Below are 6,000 nucleotides of genomic sequence, written 5' to 3' on the forward strand. Positions count from 1 at the left end.
CTGAAATTCCTCAAACAGAGCATTAGTGTTTAAATGCTCACATACTTGGATGGCCACTATTTTCTCCAGGACTTTGAATAAAAATGGAAGGTTAGATATTGGTCTATAATTCATTGGGTCATCTGGACCCAGAGAAGGCAACTTAAATGAAGGTTTGATTACAGCAACCTTAAAATCCTGTGGTACATATCCATTCACTAAGGATAGATTGATTATATCTAGAATGAGGGCAGTAACCAAAGGAAATGCTTCTTTAAATAATTTGGTTGGAATTGGATCCAAAATGCAAGTTGAAGGTTTAGATGAAGCTAATATATTTGATAACTCTGAAAGCTCAACTGGATCAAAACGGCTCAAGCACAGATGAGGCTCCAAAGTCACCCCCGATGCCGCCTCGCTCACCGAGGAAGAAGAAATCGCACCAGGGAGGATGCTAAAGATTTTGTTTCTAATAGAATTAATTTTACTTGTAAAAAATCCCAAGAAGTCATTGCTGCTGAGGGCTAAGGGAATAGATGGCTCAGAGCTATGATTCTGTGTAAGTTTAGCAACTGTACTGAAAAGAAATTTAGGATTATGCTTATTCTCCTCAATTAATGCTGAGAAATAAGCAGTTCTAGTTTGTCGAAGCTTATTTTAATAAAGCACAAGACTATTTTTCCAGGTTAAGTAGGACTCCTCATGGTGCGTAAAGCGCCATGTTCTCTCCAATTTCCTAGAGTTTTGTTTTAAGGCTTGCAAATGAGAATTAAACCAGGGAGCCAACTTCCTGTCCCTAATTACCTTCTTTTTTAAAGGGGCAACATAATCTAATGCCACAGGTAAAGTGGAATTAACATGATGAACTAAGGCATCAATTTGTGAGGGGTTAGAACTGAAAATATTGCCCTCTGCTACGTTCCTCTGAGATGCTGAGGACAGAAAAGATGGAACAGTTGATTTAAAAGATGCAACTGCGTTGTCAGATAGAGACCGACTATAGTGAAATTTACTTTCATGTCTCGAAAACTCAGTTATAAAAAACTCAAAGGTTATCAGAAAGTGGTCCGAGAGGACTGGATTATGTGGAAAGATCGTTATTTCCTCACACTCTATGCCACAAGTCAGCACAAGGTCTAATGTATGATGGCAAGAGTGGGTGGACCTATGTATTCTTTGAGTAAAACCAATTGAGTCTAAGATATTACTAAAGGCTACATTGAGGCAATCATTTTCAATGTCCACATGAATGTTGAAATCCCCCACTAGAATGACCTTATCAGTATTTAGCACCAAATCAGATAAAAAATCAGAGATCTGATCCAAAAACTCTGAGTAAGGGCCTGGTGGACAATATAAAACTACAAACAAGAGTGGTTTTACAGTTTTGCAATGTGGATTAGGAAAACTAAGAATAAGATGTTCGAACGAACTGTAGCTATTAATTGGTAAGGGACTGATTAATAAGTCAGAATGAAAAATGGTTGCTACTCCTCCTCCTCGCCCTGTACTTCGAGCAATATGATCATTTAAATCATTTGAAGGAGTCGACTCATTTAAGCTAACATAGTCCTCTTGCTGCAGCCAGGATTCTGTGAGAGAGAGCAAATCAAGTCATTAACTAACAAAGTCTTAGAAAAAATGGATCTAATGTTCAACAACCCACATTTAATTTTTCTAGTTTTCTGCTCAGTTGAATTTGTTCTAATATTTATGAGATTTCCATGATTTGCTTTAATAAGCCTGATATTTAATCTGTGTGGTTTTGGCCGTGGGCAGGACACTGTCTCTATGGGGTAGTGGGTGGGTAACAGTACAGAAGCTGCAGAGGGGTGTGTTAAACTACGACTCTGCTTCCTGGTCTGGACCCTGGGTTGTCATGAAGGACTAATAAAACTGGCCATATTCCTAGAAAGAAGAGCTGCTCCATCCAAAGAGGGATGGATGCCGTCTCTCCGCATCTGACCAGGTTTTCCCCAAAAAGTTTTCCAATTATCAATGTAGCCCACGTTGTTTTCAGGACACCACCTAGACAACCAGCGATTGAAGGACAGCATTCGGCTAAACATGTCATCACTGGTCCGATCAGGGAGGGGGTCAGAGAAAATTACGGAGTCCGACATTGTTTTGGCAAACTTACAAACCGAAGCAACATTAATTTTAGTGACCTCCGACTGGCGTAACCGGGTGTCGTTACCGCCAGCGTGAATAACAATCTTACTGTATTTATGCTTATCCTTAGCCAGCAGTTCCAGATAAGATTTAATGTCGCCCGCTTTGGCCCCAGGGAAACATTTAACTATGGTTGCTGGAGTCTCTAATGCCACGTTTCTGACTATGGAGCTGCCAATGATCAGAGTCAGCTTATCAATGGGTGCATCACTGAGCGGGGAAAATCTATTAGAAATGTGGACGGGTTGGTGGTGGCCCACGGGCTGGGTTCTATGCTTCCTGTGTACCGTCACCCAGCCGGCCTGAGGTTCCGGCTGCTCGGGTTCTACTGGAGGACCGCTACGGAGTGTTTCTGAGCTAGTTAGCCCCACGCTAGCTAAGTACCTACGGCTGTTTACGGGCTTTTCAACAGCGCGGAGCCGGGCCTCCAATTCCGACACCCTCACCTCCAAAGCTACAAAAATGCTACATTTATTACACGTACCATTATCACTAAAGGAGGCAGAGGAGTAACTAAACCAAACAACAAACTCATGAAACAACACAGCAGAGATGACGTCCATTATGCACTAACGATGAGAAACACTCCTGAGGACAAGTGTGTTCTTATTTTGGACAGAGCAGGGGACAGTTTGGAATTGGTAAGAAAAGCATCATTGCAAATGGTCCACTTATCTTTCAGGCAGTTTCTGCTGCCAAAGCCGTCGCTGGAAGAGCAGCGATCAGGAAAACACTATTTATGGTGTCCTTCTATTATTCAGTTAGGAAAATCTCCCATAGACAGCCTAACCTACGCCCATCTACTTTTTCGTCTACGTCTCCGGAAGAACGAAAAAATGAATATAAGTCAGCGGAGCTAAAAACAGTATTTTCTAATTCTGCTTGTTTAGTTCCATGGATTTCACATATGATGTCTGTGAATTTTAATGATGCATTTTGATACCACGAACTGGCTTATTTTTGAAAGGGGGGAACGTTATTTTAGGTTTTGTGTGAAAAAAAGTCCAGGACTACAAAAGCGCTTCACAACAGTGACGTCATTGAACCAGACACAGAGGAAACAGGGGTAAAAGGGCTGTAAGTTCAGCAAGCTTCAAATCCTTCCTTCAGGAGGAAACCACCATGAACATGTCCATGTGGTGAGTAGCAGCTGCGCTAGGGGGGAGAAGATCATGTGGTGATGTCATATATGCAACTTGCCATGTATCGTGTTGTAGTCATGCTAATTACGAACTTTTAAAAATCTCAAAATCCGTGACTGGTGCGGTCAAAACACCCATCATTACTTTTGATTTAAATATAAATATAACATGTGTGTGTTCCAGGGTCTGAGGCAAAACGGACGAGAAAATAACAATTTTAGCCTCATTCAGAAACCGATGAGCCGACCGGAAAGGGAGGACACTTAGCCTCCCTATTGGTTTATTCAGAGGGGGCGGGGCTTAGACATTTACTGGAACCAATCACTGGGGGAGTTTTGATTAGTTTCTAAAATCAGAGGTTTGGTTTATTTAGATGTTGTTGGAATATCAAATGACTTCTGGAACATTTTACATCAATAGCAGAATAATAAGTTCCTACAGGCTTTTAGAGGACACAGCTGTGGGTCTGACAGACAATAACGCGTCTCACCAGGACCGTCGTAGGACATCTTAAATGTATGTTTAAGGAAAAGAGACAGAAAAGGGAAAAACTTTAAGCTGCAGCTGTGAGGATTTAACCCGACAACCTGCATCTGTTTGCTCATCAGTGTTGGAACAATTATTAAAAAGATTTTCTGTCACCAACTGAAGGGTCAAAAAAGCCTCTTTCTGCACATTTTCCTCCCCGTACAAGCATCAAACTTAAATCTCTGTTTTCTTCAGAGTTCTCAACACATTTTATTCATTTCCCAGGACGATTCAACGTTATTTCCCATCAGCAAATGGTGCAGCGGTGTGTCTCATTCAGTCTGGCCAAAAAGCAAATACTCCAGTGTTTTAATTGTCCTTCAGCAGGATTCGGTACTCCAGACAGGAATCTAGCCTTACACTAGGAGTTTTGTTGTTTAAAACCAGGAAAGTGCATGAAAATGTGTGTTTCCTTCTGTAGCGTTATGGATTTAGGCTCTTTTATGAAAGAGGAACCATGCTACGTATTAATTCGGAATATTAATTTTAATAAATCAATCACCAAATTTTATATTGTTCAGAAGACTCAAAGGTTGTTTTCATCCATAAACTGCCGATAATATCTGAGTGTCTGTGTTTCAGTTCAATGAGGAAACCAGTTTGACGTTTAAAAGTTTTAATTCTTCAAATTAAACTAATGATTTTGAAATTGACAAACAGGAAATAACAATCACATTGGCAACTTTGTGGGACAATCTCTTTAACAGTTGATATGCTGTTCTGGCTCAAATAGACCTTCTGATGAATTTATGAAGATTGAGAATGTTGTGATGGTGAGAGTGATATGAGCTGGGATGGGTGCGTGAGTGCATCTGATTTTGCTTCAGGAAGAAACAGGTGTCTGAGTGAAAAGTGATGGTTTGAATAAACTTAGGCTTTTAGTTGGAAAAGATGCATCAAACGCTAAACACCGTGTTCTGTCTCACCGAATTCTTGTGGACCCTCTTTCGGATCCGGGCCGTGGAGGATGTTGTGGTTCATCCGGATGACACCGACGCTGACAGGAGACGTAGGTGTTGAGCGGACCCGGTCCAGAGTTGCCCCTCGGTACACGTTGATGGTAAAGCGTTTTGTCGACGCGCTTTCTTAAGTTAATTCACTCAGAAATCAAAAGACTCAGTAATGAGTCTGCGTTAGAAGTTGCGATTCAGCTATTCTGCCTGGCGTGGCAGAAACAGCGTGAGAGGAGGGGGGGGGGGGATTGAGCCCATGGGCTCCGTTCCCCGTTAGCGGTTGTTCACAAGTCCTCTCTCTCTCGTGGCCCAACACCAACTGAATCATAAGACTGAAAACTTACCAAAAACCTTTCTCTTCTCAAAGCAAACGTGCGTCATCAAATGTGTCTGGAGTTTACTGTGAGCAGGTGTGTGTGGATGTGTGTGAATGTTTGTGCTTGAGTGTGTGTAAAGGTCAGTAACAAACATTCTCAACATTATTTAAGAATGGATTCATTAAACCATTATAATTACCCCAAAGCTAAATAGTCATTCATTTGATTAATCACATTTATAATGAGCAAAATGATAATGGTTACTTTAACATTAAAATCAAGAAAAAGAAGTTTAAACTTTATGTTTTGACTTGGTCTGGGTACAACTCATGTAAACACATCTTCTGGTAGACTGCAGGTGGCAGATGTTATGGTTTCCTCCCAGACTCGCTGGCGTTCAGGTCTTAATCTGTGGGTGAAAGTTCTCAGCGACCCAGCTTTGACACAGCTGAGTCCAACACCCCCATTGTGACAGAAAACCCATATTTCCTCACGTTACACTTCACCGTTACTCATGTTTAGGGGTTTGAATACACGAATGCATCACATCAAGATTATTCCTAACAAAACCTGTTTGACTTTGATCTAAACAAGGTTTGATAAACATTAGTCGTGCTGATCCAACTATAACAGTCAAACATTAGTTTCTGTGTTTTTCACTCCATGTCGGCGGCTTCTTGAACGATGATGACAGTTTATGAAGTGGTTTGGTTTGGTGTCTTGTTGCGGTTTGTTTCTGTGATTCCCTGCCAGAGTGTTGACGTTCCTGGAATATTAAGAGGCTGGAAATGAGCCCAGAGTGAAATGACTTTGTGCCAGCGGGGGGTCTTGGTTTTCACTGGAGCACCAGACCGTAGGTGTGATTAAACCTAAAACCCCAGGCCTGGTTCACGCGACAGTAAAATGTGG

Source organism: Nothobranchius furzeri, chromosome 10 (assembly GCF_043380555.1).
Source record: "Nothobranchius furzeri strain GRZ-AD chromosome 10, NfurGRZ-RIMD1, whole genome shotgun sequence".
NCBI classification, from domain to species: Eukaryota; Metazoa; Chordata; class Actinopteri; order Cyprinodontiformes; family Nothobranchiidae; genus Nothobranchius; species Nothobranchius furzeri.